Genomic DNA, 12,453 nt, shown 5'->3' with positions numbered 1-12,453 from the left:
ATCCAATTAAGTTTGAGTTCAAGTTCTGAGAATAGTAGATTTGATGCAGACATAACATAGAAGTAAAAGTCGTCAGAGGTTTCTTGCCTAGAGAGAACTATATATAGAAAAAGTATATCCCGTGTCTTTTGTCCTTCTACCTTCTGATAATACACGTTTGTTGAAGTAGTGTGAGAAGGCGTCACAGTGACTAACTGATGTCAGGAATTCCACGATAGCTGTACTATGAATAGTCACGCTTTCTTAGTGTCACAAATTGGACAAGAGTTGGAGGATATGAGTCAATAATTTTAGTTCTCCCAGTTTCACACTGTAAAAGAATATGATTACTTTTTGGCATGTGAGTGTGGGCATGGTTCTCTGTATTAGGTTTAACTTTGTTTAGCCTTAAGGGTATGTCAAGTAGATGGCACATAGTTTTATCAGTTACTAATCTATTTTCCCACATGGGACCATCCATTATATTGATTATAATGAGAATATTGAATTTTGCTAGAAGTAATATATATTGGTAACAGATAACATCATAAGGATAAAGGCAGAGAGCCAATCGCATATTTTTCTTTTTTTTGTTGTTTCATTCCTTCTTTCTTCCCATCTTTTCTTCCTTTTTTTTTTTAATTTTCTTTGCAGCAGGATAGCAGGAAATAGTTTTTGTCTTACCTCCTGTGTTAGTTTGGTTGGTTGCTATGTCAAAATCCACCCACTATTCAAATAACAATAATTTATGGTTCGAGGGACCTAGAATGTCGAAGTCCAAGATCAAGGTGTTACCCCGTACTGTTGGTTTCTTCCAAAGGCTGTGAGGAGGAATCTGCTGCACGGATCTTTTCTACTGCCTAGTGATTTAATTGCCATTGCTTATATTCCTTGACTGGCTAGTCTCTGCCTTTATCTTCACGACAGCACAATGACCCCTTAACTTACGTATTTAAACGGTTCCCAAGGAAGGATTAGTTTCAAGTCAATACAGCTGAGATCTGGATGTTTACCTGGGTATACACTGTAGGTAGCAAGAGGCAGATAAATCTTCTATTAACCTAATTAATCCAAGGTGTTTGTATGTCAGGCCGGTCATAACTTGAGGGTCCACTGTATTCTCCTGAATTCATGGCTGTGTCCAAATCTCCTTACTTTATAAGGAAACCATTTGTTTTGGAGTAAGATTCAGCCTAAAGTCTCTTCTTCTGTCTTCAGTTGTGCTCTCTCGGCTACCTCGATTTCTTGAATCAGTGCAAAATGTTTACTTTCATGGTTATTTTTAACCCTGGAGAAGAGCCAGAAGTCAAGCTGTGACAGATCCAGGGAGTGAAGTAGATGAAGACCCCATACAGGTTTCACAAGCCTGCCTTTCTGTTCTATGGCACATAGCAGCATTTACCAAATTTTGATCACATATTTTTATCATTAATTAACTTTATTGGTATAATTTATATATACACAGTGATCATTTGCATCATACAGAATTTCTACCTGTATATGACATATCTTGATTCATATTTTTCCCATTCTCTTTTTCTCCCTTCTATACCTCTTCCCCTTATTTGCAAGAGGGTTGTTTCCATTTTATCTTTGTTTCCTTATGTTTTCCCTTTCTCTTTCTTTTTTCCCTTTCCCCACTCCCTTCTGCCTCTTTCCATTTGAACATTTTCTTCCAATTTCACAATATCTATTATACATTTTTGTCTTTATTTACACTTTCAGTTTTTCACACCAGAGAAACAATGAGATAGTTACATGTGTGTCTGATTATTTCACTTAAGAGTATGGTCTCTAGGTACATTCAATTAGCTATAAATGTCTCAAATTGATCTTTCTTTATGGCTGAGTAGTACTCCATTGTGTTAAAAAAAAAAACCTACATCTTCTTTATCCACGTATCAGTTGATGAGCATTTGGGTTGTTTGCAAGAAGATGGGTGTGCATTTATCCCTGTAGTATCATGCTTTCAATTCTTTCAGAAAGATACACAGAAGGAGGATAGCTGGGTCAATGGAACCTCTAGCCCTCGTTTTTTGAGGAATCTTTGCACTGATTTCCACAGTAGTTATACCAGTCTACACTCCCACCAACAGTGGAGTAGGGTTCCCTTTTCCCCACATCCCCAGAAGGATTTGTTACTGGTTGATTCCTTGATGACAATAACAATTCTTTCTGGAGTGAAATGGAATCTCAGCATTGTTTTAATTTGGATCTCTTGAGTGAGCAGTGATGTTGAACATTTTTTCATATATTTATTTGCCATTTTTAGTTCCTCATCTGAGAGGTGTGTATTCATCTCAGATGGCTATTTTTGTATTAGGTCTTTAAATTTTGTGGGGGTTGATTTATTTTCAGTTCTTTATATATTCTAAATATCAATCTATTGTCTGAGGAACAGTTGAGAAAAAGTTTGCCCATTCTGTTGGTTGTCTCTTTACTCTGCTGGTGATTTTTTGCTGTACAACAGCTTTTTAATAAGATGAGATCCCAGTTATTGATTCTTTGTAATATTTCTAGTGTGGTCTGGGATTTGTTCATAAAGTCTTTGCCTATACCCATGTCTTCAAGTTTTCCACCTATTCTCTCTTTCAGCAGAGTTAGTGTCAGTCAAATCTTGTGAAGACATTTATGAAGGAGAATTCCTAAAACTGCTTCAAAAGGTGGCAAGAACAATAGGATGAATGTGTTTGACGTGGGAGGGGAGGCATCTTAAGGGTGATTAATGGCAACTTGTCTTTTACTGTAATAAATTATTAAGATTTCATCATACTCTCTATAGTTTCATCACACCTCATGATTTGATGACCTCTCTAAACAGCATATCTCCAAAGAAAATTACATTCTAGGTGCTGGGAATTAAGAACTAAACATACTTTTTCTGGGGAGATTTAGTGTTATGTATGGCTTCTGCCACATCTGGCTGATTTGCAAGAGTTGTGTCCTGTACTTAGGACAGTAGGCTTTCCTGGCATTCCTGGCATCAGCAGGGGCAATTATAGGGTTTTCTTGGTGACCTCATAAGACACAGGAATTGTTTTGATGTATGTGACACTATGCACTGTTCCAGCTATAGTGAGAGAGAAGAAAGTAGAAAAGGGATTAACATCCTTAAGATAATCAAATTGGCTTAACACAACTTATTTTCATCTCTATCTAGAAACAACCACTATTCTTCATGTACAATAAACATGAACTTGCTTCACTGACATCAGGACCATATAACAGATATGAAATGAGTGTTACAAAGTAGAAAGGAAGACTATCTCTTGGTACTGGGATATAAGATGGGTTTTAGAAATACAGCTACCAATTCTGCCTCTGCCATTAACTAGTTCTATGAGCCTGGGAATATTATTTTACCTCTCCAAGGAGAGGAGAGTCATCTATGAGAAGAGCCACACAAGGCCACTAATTCCTTTCTGAAACCTATTTCAAACTAGTAGCATGCATTCTGTCTGTTCATGTGATAACCAATGATCAAGAATGATTAAACTGCCAATTTGACACCTCATTTCAATCACTGCATGGATTGGCTAATTCTCTAATTGTGTGTATCAGGCCACATCCCATTCACCTGTTTTCTTGTCTGCATTTATGTCCTCTTTACCATAAAATACATACAGCTGAGTTAGAGCAGAAACTCATACACTGCAGGTGTTACATTAATTAGATGGGGGATATTTATAGTGCAGTGTTGCCCTTTCCCTTAAAAAAAAAGTGATATAAACCACGGAGCTCTTAACAGACATGTTGTTTACAGAATACGTTGAAGTTTGACTCTTTGTTCCATTGGCCATACAATACAAAGGGCAGAAACCGAAGGAAAAGTCAGCAGGATAAATGGTGCACAGGATGAAGAAGCAAGCCCTGAATAAATGAGATTCTGCTTGACAGATAGGAAATCTAACAAAGGCCGACACCTCCACCTGGAGGAAAGGTCTGAGAGGGTGCCAAAGTGACTCCAAGTAACAAGGGTTCATGCAGGGAAGCCATGGAATACACTGGTGAGGATTTCTATGCATGTTTTCTTGAGATTTAGTGGACACAAGCCAGGTCATTTCTTAGATAGTTTTTTTTTTTAAAGGAACTTTAAACTATCTTCAATCTGCTAACACGTTTCCTTGTCTGAGATCAGAAGGACAAGGCTTTGACCGCAAAGGTGAGGGAGCTTGAAGATCATACACAAGGAGAATCGCAGATGGGAGGCATCCCAGCCCTTCAATCATTCAAGATCTGGTAAACTTCTTTACTGAAATCATTGGTTAACACCAGTAATATATGACAGGACGTTTGCATGTGTGGTGGCCAAGTCAGCCAGTTCATCTTCTCACTCTTCACTGATTTCCCCCATGTTTTTGTACAGGTTGGGAAAGATACTCTGTATGTTTAGGGCACAGTCTTCTGTTGAAGGTCAGGATTTCAATTTCACAGTATTCAGCTGGGCTGCTCTGCTGTGTAAACTCTGACTAAATACAGTGTAAGTTGTTACTGTTAAAAATATGTTGCTCATGGATATACAATGCAGAAAATTCCCGTGTAAATTTTTCTATAGCTTGAAGTGTTGAAACCTTAGCTCAGTTTATCAAAAACACAGCTGCTTTCCTTAGGGTTTCAGAAGGCTCATAACAATTTTTTTCTTTAGGAACTTGTGAGAACACCCTGAGGAAAACAGCTGCGTGATTGCAAAGAGGAAGAAATCTCACATGAGTGTGAAGTATTGTAATTTAAATAAGAGCGCTATTTTCAGGCCTTTTCATTTTAAGATCATTTCATTATTTTATTTTTCCCAAAATAAGTTATCTAGGAAAATAAGAGAGAATTACTCTTGGGACTCCAGGCACTATAGCAGGCAAATTAAAGGCTTTAATTGAGAATATCAAATGTTGTACTACATGATTAATGGAGATATGATAGCCGTATTTACATATGTGGAATATTTACCATATTCACTTTGTTCTGATTAAATATGAAGCAAAAAGCAAATGAGAAATAACAGATTTTGTTAATTCTCTTTATTTCCTTCAAATGTGGGGTTCCGGTGACTCATGCTACTCATAGCACTAGTTTTTATCTTATATTACTGCTTATAAAACATGCAATATTTTATATTTCATATAAATCAATGTCAACACTATTGTTTACCACACAAATAGTGCAATAAAAACTTTCATGTTTAGAAGATTTTAATATTTATCTCAAATTCGCTTTTCCACTGAATAGGACTTAATCAGACCAGCTACAAACATTTAGTTGATCTTGTCCATTTCTGCTAAGAGTGCTCAGGGAAAAAAATATGTTTTTATGTTACATGTCATCATTTTTTTTAGTTGTAAATGTAAGTGGAAGCACTGTACTTCTACCTCACACTCAGTAAGTCAATTCACTCAAATTTTGATTCAATAAATAATTGGAGTAGAAAGAGCAGAAACACAAATTGAACTGGTTCAATTTTTTTAAATGTATATTTTTTCGTGTACATATATCAATTAAGTTTTGAATTCAGCATCAAAAATCATTGTTTGGGCTGGGTATGTAGCTCAGTTGCACCACTACTGCCTGGCAAGAGCAAAGTCCTGAGTTCGATCCCCAATACACACACACACAAAAAAGAAATTCTTATTTAATGCCTCTCTAATTTCCTCTCCTCTCTCTTTCTCTCTTACTCTGTGCCCTCCTAACTCCCACCATAGCCTCTTTAATTTCTATTTCTTCTTCCATTTTTGTCTTTTCTGAACCATTATTCCAAGTGCTTATGGTTTAAAAGCCACAAGTAACTTCTGCATGTATTTTTTACATTGAAAGAAGAGGTCCTGTATCTTTTATAGTGAAGGAAGAGCCACTGTATATCAAATCTCAGATATCCAACAAGTCACTAATTGGCTTTCCTTGGAGATGCCAACTCTTTGGTGATTACCAAACCTAGGGATCCAGGCCACTCTGGTCAAGTTATTACCTGTGTAATTGGCATTTGGTGGGAAGAAGGAGTGGGAAAGAACAGCCAAGCCCTTTTAATTCATATCAAGTGGTGGAGTGAAGGATCACAAAAGAAAAGAAAAAAGGAAAAGAAAGAAGGCTGGAGAGAAAAAGGTTGTTTGCCATTGTTGATAATCATGATGATGACATTAAAAGGAATGAGAGAAAGAGAAATCAAAGGCAAAGAAAAAGAGGAAGAAGTAGAAGATGAAAGAGAAAGGAGGTGGAAATACTAAGGAGGGAGAGAAAACATTGTTGATATACTATCCATGAGTCTAGTCAGCTTTCATGAGCACATCTCAGATACCAGCCCTGTATCAATAGAAAAGAGACACGTTAGAAGTCTCCTCTGAGTGACAAAGCCTCAGCACACTTCTGGTGATTTGGTAGTTTCATGGCCTTGCCTGCCTCGTGGGACCCTGCTCACACTCTGTGAGATTAGGCAGTCAGGGAATAAGTGCCTGCAATTATAGGGACTGAGTGTTTTTAGGGTGAGTTGGTCACAGTCATACAAATAGAACTCTAGTGAAACAAATTTCAAACACCGGAGTTTCAGTGAAAACACTGCATCATTTAAAATGCAGAAGTCCCCATTTTATCAGTTTCCCTTTCCTTCTCTTCTAGGCAAACACACACACACACACACATTCTCTCTCTCTCTCTCTCTCTCTCTCTCTCTCTCTCTCTCTCACACACACACACACATATATAATATATACATATAAAAATGGAACAAATTTTATATTCTGTAATGATACTATTTGAACATTGGAGAGTTTTATTGATATTAGCATATGTAGCATATATAATATATACATATAAAAATGGAACAAATTTTATATTATATTCTGTAATGATACTATTTGAACATTGGAGAGTTTTATTGATATTAGCATATGTAGCATTTAGTAGAACAAGGGCTAACTGAAAATTGCAGTAGCTTAATAAGACAGGGTAACTCCTCTTTCAAGTAACAGTTCTGTGGATGGCATTCAGTTTGAGGCTGTCTCAACTACCTCGTTACACAGACCAGGGCCATCTACTCAGTAGCTGTGTGGTCCCTGGCAGTGTGACCACTTCTTTATGGTCCAAGCTGGGTCTGGGCTTGTTCAAATTTCAGCCCAAGACAGACAAGGTAAAGAATTCTAGACCAAGACATCTGGAGATTTTATTTTTTAAATGATATCAAAGTAATATCATATTATTCATACTTCTTTGGCCGAAACCTATAGAAATGATCTATCTAGCCAGGTATAGTGGCACATGCCAATAATCCCAGCACTTGGAAAGCTGAGGCAGGAGGACTTTCCTAAGTTCAAGGCCAGTCTGAGCTACATAGTGAGTTCAAGGCCAGCCTGAACTGCTTAGCAGAACTTGTTTCCAAAAAAAAACAAACAAACAAAAAAACAAAACAAAACAACAACAAACCCCAATTTAAAAGATGCAAGAAAGAAACAGACCTACCTTTATTGGTGGCTGAGAAATACATTCACTACCTAGACAGTATGCAGTATGTACCCTGGAAGAAGGAAAGAATGGCTTTGGGGAATCAGTTTGTTAACTTTAACTTCTGTATTCCAATATGTAAACATAGCCATTATTCAGCTGTTACTAACACATTTGAATTTATGTTGTCATGTTGGTGCTGCTATCTCTTTATCCCACTTTCCCACATTCTTCATTGCTTCCCCTCAAAAACAATTGAGGAATTTTGTCTATTTCATTGTTCTCATGTTCTAATTCCATTTCTCACTTCCCATTTCGATTTTTTGGGAATTTTATGTTCTGTACCTAAACTCTAGAATTATCAAAGACCTGTCATGTAAAGGTACAAGATCCTAATAATGAATGTAACTGTACTGTATACCTAAAATGTACCAATAAACTCAATGAGAAAAAAAAGCTATTTTAACACAGTAGGACTCACTAAAGTCAGAAGATGTCCATTTTATTTACCGCCTTCCTGAAATTAGAAAGCATTTAGTTGTCTTTTACTTACATGCTGTTGTATAACAGTAATTTATTTCTAAGATATTTTTATCCAACGAAACAAAATGCTAACGTTTACTGCTTTTAACAGCCACAATTGTTTAGTTGTACACAGCTACTTACCAATATTTCTGCCCACCATTCCTTCTTACATTTTTGGACTTTCTATGTAGATCATTTCTTCCTAGTTGAAGTTTTTTCTCCACAATATACCTTGAAAATGGCGTCTGGGCTGGAAACTCTGTCAGACTGTATTTATTTAACCCATCCCTATTTCATCCCATTTTTGGAAAGATGATTTCTTTGGGTACAGAATTCTAGGCTGCTGAGAAGTATTTAACTCTATAGTCTTGTCTGCTACCATTAATGTCCTAGAGAGGTTAGCGTTTCACCGAACCTCTTCATTTTTGTGGTTTCATCTTTCACTTCACCTATTTTAAGAACTCTGTACCTATAGATTGCTTAGTTTCAGATGTGTGGCTGTGGACTTCCAGTTTTACTTTTATAGCATATACTATGGGCTTCCTATATCTTAATTGGTGCCTTAACATATCTGGAAAACTGTCAACCCATTATATATTAAAATATTTCCTCTGGTCCAATCTATTGGAATAATCTATTAGTTAATATTAAACTTTCTCATTTTATCATATTTCTCATCATCTTCATATTTCTTTCATTTTTTTATCTGTCTAGACCACATCTTGAAAAAGCTAATTTGGATCTATCTTTTAGCTCATTAATTCTATGTGTAAGTTGTTTAATCCATTAGGATTTCTAATTTCAAAAAGTTCTACTATACTCTTATTTAAACTTAATTATCTACTTTATGATAGAATATTTCCTACTTATGATTTCAAACTAAGTTTTATTTAGACCACACACACACACACACACACACACACACAAGCCTGTTATTCTAATAAGTTCTTTATATATTCTAGATAGTAGACCATCTTTACAAAATTGAGAAGCTTCCAATGCTGAAGTCTTCTTGCAGACTCTGTTACTTTCGCTTATTTTCCCTGATAGAGATTGTGTTCATGTGCGTGTATGTGTGTGTTTGCTTGTGTAGCTGAATGTGAGAAGCACTTCTCCACGTAAATTTGTCAGCGGGACTGTCTTAAGGTGCAGAGTGAAACTGAATTCCTCCAGAGGGAATGTGGGTTTGCTTCTGTAACTTGCTTTATTGGAGGGGAAAAAAGGAAAAAGAAGTGGGGAGACAAACAAAGACTATTTTAGATTAAATTAGCTGATTTTTTTATATCAGACAAGGTGACATGAATTTTTACCAAAAAAAAAAAAAAGCATGCATTTTGGTTTAACTGCTTGGTGATATTATTTTCCTCAAGTTAGAGTCACAGTTGAGAAGGGCAAATGTCTGTACTGTGTCTGTCTGAATGAGGACAGAGTTGATTCCTCATTCAAAGTCAAGCCTTACTAGAGACAGCTTATTAAATTCCCCCCACTTAGTGGACTTACACTTTACTTTTTTATATTCTTGCACTCTATGCAACATGACAAGTTGAAATATAAAAGGAGAGATCTTCAGGGGGAAAGCCAGCTTTGGAGCTTGTTTATATCACAGTATTCCACTTCCTTTTTGTATGTAAAACTTGTGCATTTGGTTCTTCCGTGATTTTTTTTTCTTTTTCATATTTAAAACAAAATGTTATTACTTGAATATACCTCAAGTTCTTTCTGGTCTGTACCTAAACGTAGTACTGTAGAGAAAGGAGAGTTAACCTCGTTAATTTATTCCAGTGAGTCTCCTGACGTTCCAATCTTACATAAGAAAACTGGACCCTGACAATCAAGAGGGATCACAGCACATTCCTGAAGAAACACGATAACAAAACAAAGTCATCCCATGCTTCCATACTACTCACTTTCTGCCCTTCCTATTTTGCTGTATTTCTTTTCACATAGCTGAAGGTAAATCTGTAAAACGAACTGCACTTCCCAATTAAAAGGATAAAAAGGAATAAAAGCCTTTGATTTCAAAATTAATTCAGGGTAACAGTTTTCTACCTGTGGCAAGTAAAACCAGATAGACTAAATATTTCCAACTTGGGAGATAATCAGTAGGTATACAGTAATAATCAAGATATTTTGCGCATGATTTCCTAATGTCTTACATTTTCCAAATCATGTCTGTGGATTATATTATATGAAAAATGCCATTACATTTTCCTAATTTTAATCTGTTTTCTAAATTAAAAATTAGAACATATTTTAATATATAACTGAGTTTTTGTAATCACCATAATAACCTGATGTGTCAGATGCACCTTTATTGTGTTATACATTTTTTTCATTGAGCTTATTGGTACATTTTAGGTATACGTTATGTTCGCATTCATCATTGGGAATTTGAACCTGTACATGATATATCTTGGTTCTTATTTTCATCCCTTCCCCTTCCCTCTCTTCTACCCCTCCACCCCTCCCTATTTACAAAAGCTCTGCTTCCAATTTTTCCTTCCTTTCTCATTTTTTTCTTTCACTTCTTTCCTTTCCTCCACCCTCCCTCCCTAGTTTCCCTTCCCCTTTGAACCTTTTCTTCCTATTTGACAATATCTATTATACATTTTGATCCTCATTTACACTTTCAGTTTCTCACACCAGGGAAACATTTAGGTATTTACACATGTGTGTCCTGTTTATTTCACTTTAGAGAATGATCTCAAGGTCCATTCATTTAGCATATTAGAAGATTCAGAAGCAACTCCAAACATACTCAGCTACCTCATCTTTGACAAAGGAGCCAAACACCCTCACTGGAGAAAAGATAGCCTCTTCAATAAATGGTGTTGGAAAAACTAGGGTTCAACTTCCTAAAGATTAATACTAGACTCATATCTTTCACCATGCACTAATCTAAAATCAAAATGGTTCAAAGATCAACACATTAAAACAGAAACACTAAACCAGCTGGAAGAGAGGTTAGGTAGAACACTTGAAGACATTGGCATAAGACTTTATGAAAAAAACCTCACATGGAAACTAGCACAAAGAATCAACAACTGGAATCTCATCTTATTAAAAAGCCTCTGCACATCAAAAAAACTGATAAGAGTGAAGAGACACGCACAATATGGGAAAATATTTTTATCAGCTGTTCCTCAGACAACGGTTTACTATCTAGAATATATAAAGAACTTTAAAAAATTGGATCCCCCAAAGTTAAAGACATGATCCAAAAAGGAGCATCTGAAATGAATGGACATTTCTCAGATGAAGAAGTAAAAGGATTATGTTATACATTTATGTATGCCCTTGCATCTGGAGAAGATTGTCTACAATCTTCGTATCTATGCCTAGAAAGCCCCACTACTTTTTCCATGTGTCAGTGCTTAGAAAAAGAAAATTGAGTTCATCTTCTTTCTTTGATCTCACCCCTTTCACAAATGACCTTGGTGAAGAAGGGGCATACATTAGTTAATCAAGTCACTGAAGATTCCCCTCTGCTCATACCTGCTAATGATTTGGAAAAGAAAAGTACATGTTTCAACAGATAAGCTAAACAAAGGCTAGACAAGGATCGTGATTTCAAGGCTGATTTGGAACTTAAAGCACCATGGCTTGCTCCTAATTATTATTCATTTATTACCTCATGAAGTCCAAACAGTTCAATACTTCCCTTTGTAATGATGATAACGAAGGAGGACAAAAGAGAGGAGAAAAGCAGACGTTTGGGTCAAATTTCTAACAAAACTGAGAACTAATGTGTACTAATATTCTGTCACATGAAATTTGTGAGCAAGTTTTGGTCCACCTTAGATATCAACATGTAGAAAATCACTGCTTCATTTTATACCATGATCAATCCCTGGTAAGAGGAGGCATTTGTGGAGAAAATATAACCTTTATCTCCCACATTTCTAACACTTCATTTTAATCATTGTTTGATAAGTATAACTTTTTCTTATAATTGTCATGTCATCTCTTAGACAAAAGAGATGAACAGTAGAATAAAGAGGTGTAAAATATGGGAAGTATCTGAAAGCCCTATTAGTGAGGCATACATTTGTGGCAACCAAAGAGTAGATAGTTATTCTAAGATGGAATAAGATTTTGAGGGCTTGTTTCCCACAAAAACTCCTTCTAGACACTCTAGACCCAATGGTATATGGAAGTCAAAGTACACAGGTTCTGTGAACACAAAATCTACCTTAGGTACCACTGGTATTTCCTTTTATCTCTTTCACTTTTGAATTTGTAGACACAAATATGGCTGCCCAATAAAACAGTTACCCATCCTCCTTTGCAGAAAGTGTGTCATGTGACCATGTTTTGACTGATGGTATTTAAATAGAAAACAGGTATGAGAATTTTACCATATGCCTGAAAAGTAAGGTGTGCATCATCACCTTGCCCTTTCCTCCATACAATAGCTAGGATCCACACAACTGCTGATCAATAATATAATACTATGGAATGTTATACAAGTGCCTGGATGTCTGTGCTATAACAGAGCTTCCATATCAGCCTAAATTTTAAGGATAA

General features: G+C 36.1%; 1 long non-coding RNA gene across 1 annotated transcript; it reads left to right on the top strand.

Annotated features, from left to right (window-relative positions):
- Positions 1 to 261: 261 nt before the first annotated feature.
- LOC104853699 lies at positions 262 to 4,714 on the top strand. The gene is made up of 3 exons (XR_777864.1): positions 262 to 340; positions 4,118 to 4,218; positions 4,625 to 4,714. It is a non-coding gene; the product is annotated as an uncharacterized LOC104853699 (long non-coding RNA).
- Positions 4,715 to 12,453: the final 7,739 nt, after the last annotated feature.

The sequence above is a fragment of the Fukomys damarensis genome, unplaced genomic scaffold, assembly GCF_012274545.1.
Source record: "Fukomys damarensis isolate Sample0158 unplaced genomic scaffold, DMR_v1.0_HiC HiC_scaffold_16, whole genome shotgun sequence".
Classification (NCBI taxonomy): Eukaryota; Metazoa; Chordata; class Mammalia; order Rodentia; family Bathyergidae; genus Fukomys; species Fukomys damarensis.
Note: the sequence above shows the minus strand (reverse complement) of the source record. Positions and strands in the feature narration are given on the sequence as shown.